Here is a 2,146-nt window from a genome sequence, read left to right as displayed (position 1 = left end):
CCAATGGAATTGAGTTAAAAAAAGGGCTACGCAGTTTAATACCACATGTTAAGTGCACCTAAAGAGACACAAGAGTCTCAAGATTTTCGCGATTACATCAATGGCGGCGGCCAATTGCTGGCCCTAGCCTCCTTCGCAGTCTTGTTGGCGTCGGCGTTATTTTTTTACAGGTTTGCGATAGCAAAACCTGTTCTATTTTACCTGGATTTTATGGGCGCCGCCATTTTGTTTCCCGTCATGCAATGGGGCAGGTCAAAGTTGAGTGAGGTGCATTGTGGGACCTGTCACAGGCCTACAGTGTAAGGACGACACCTAGCGGTATGTTTGGAAAGAGCAGTAACTGAAAGCCTAACCTGGTTGTGTGTTCATTTTGGCAGAAGTGTATAGAGGCGATGGCTTTGACGTAATAAAGGCGAGTCTGATTGTGTTTAGCACTTGACGTAATTTTCTTAGCATGACGGGAAGGAAACTTGGCGGACCTAATGCGGCGGAACTTTAAAGTGTTGTTTTTTTTTATGATGAGATGGTGAGGCTTTGGTATTAGTAGGTTGGTCTTGAGGATCTTGTCGAGGCCGAGCCTAGGGACGACAGATTGTCCTCAAGTACAGGGGTTAGTAGGTGGGATAAGTGGCATGAAGTTTTGGTATGAGTACACTTCCTGATTTCAAGTTCATTATGGAAATTGTAAGTTTTTTTCAAGCTTACCAGTACCATTATACAGTGACTGTATAGGCGTTTGTAAACGTTTTTACGACCTGCCTTTCAGGCTGCTTGAACTTAACAATGCCGTCGCTTGCGACTCTCCATCTGTCTGAAATCCCCTGTCCTCCACCCAACCAAGGAACATAATTGAAGTATCTGATCAAAACGTTAATTATAGCTCACTTTCAACCTATCCTGATCTAATCTAATTGTCATATCCCATAGCTCTGGTCATATCCATTAAATGACACCTTTTCCTTCTGTGTGAGGACTTCTGTGTGGGGTGAACATTTTTCCTACGACATACTATACACTTGTGGGATGACCCGAGGCTCGGTGTGTCAACTCAGCGGAAGCTAGCCTTGCCTACAGGTCAGCCAACTGCGCGACCCGATCTCCTACCTCTAATTTGCAGCCGTCAACTTCAATTGTAGGTTTTGCCCAGAGGGGCACGTCTGAGTCTACACATTAAGTTCTAGCTGTATAACCTCTACCAGACTTCAGGAGACAGCTCAGGAAAGGGGGCCTGCAAGGGGGGTCCCGACAACGATCTATGCTGAATTCGGAAACTTCTCGATTTTTTAATACGCTTTACGATAAATTCCAAGTGGCTATAACGCATTACGTAGAATTAAAACGGCGAATATGCTCTACAGAAAAGGGCTTGCGGGCCCCCCAGGAAAGAGTAGAAATTGACCAGATAAAAAGAAAACATGCCAGTGCAGGGGATCCGGAGTTGGTCCGCTAGAGGGTAAAGTGAGGCGAACCGTATATTCTCTGTTTGTGAACAGCATAACTCAAGAAGCTTAATATGCATTGCCATGAAACTTGGTAGGTGGGTAGGTCTTCATAAGAGCTAGGAATGATTAGATTTTGAGCCCCCTGGCGGCTTTCCTAGGTACTGCAGCAGAACTTCCGGTTTTGATATCTCGCGATCTGGACATGCTACGTGACATGAATTTTGCTTGGTAGATAGCTTTTGGGGTAGGGAAGACGTGACATGAATTTTGCTTGGTAGATAGCTCTTGGGGTAGGGAAGACGTGACATGAATTTTGCTTGGTAGATAGCTCTTGGGGTAGGGAAGACGTGACATGAATTTCGGTAGGTAGCTCGTTGGGGTAGGAAGACGTGACATGAATTTCGGTAGTTCGGTAGGTAGTTCGTTCGGTAGGTCGCTCGGTACGTCGCTCGGTAGGTCGCTCGGTACGTCGCTCGGTAGGTCGCTCGATACGTCGCTCGGTAGGTCGCTCGGTACGTCGCTCGGTACGTGGGTGGTACTTGGGTAGGCCCGCTCCGTACTTGGGTAGGCCCGCTCCGTACTTGGGTAGGCCCGCTCCGTACTTGGGTAGGCCCGCACTTGATTTGGGTAGGCCCGCACTTGATTTGGGTAGGCCCGCACTTGATTTGGGTAGGCCCGCACTTGATTTGGGTAGGCCCGCACTT

This window comes from Branchiostoma belcheri, unplaced genomic scaffold (assembly GCF_001625305.1).
Source record: "Branchiostoma belcheri isolate BF01 breed outbred unplaced genomic scaffold, Haploidv18h27 scaffold25, whole genome shotgun sequence".
In the NCBI taxonomy this organism is placed as follows: domain Eukaryota; kingdom Metazoa; phylum Chordata; class Leptocardii; order Amphioxiformes; family Branchiostomatidae; genus Branchiostoma; species Branchiostoma belcheri.
This window is presented reverse-complemented; position numbering follows the sequence as displayed.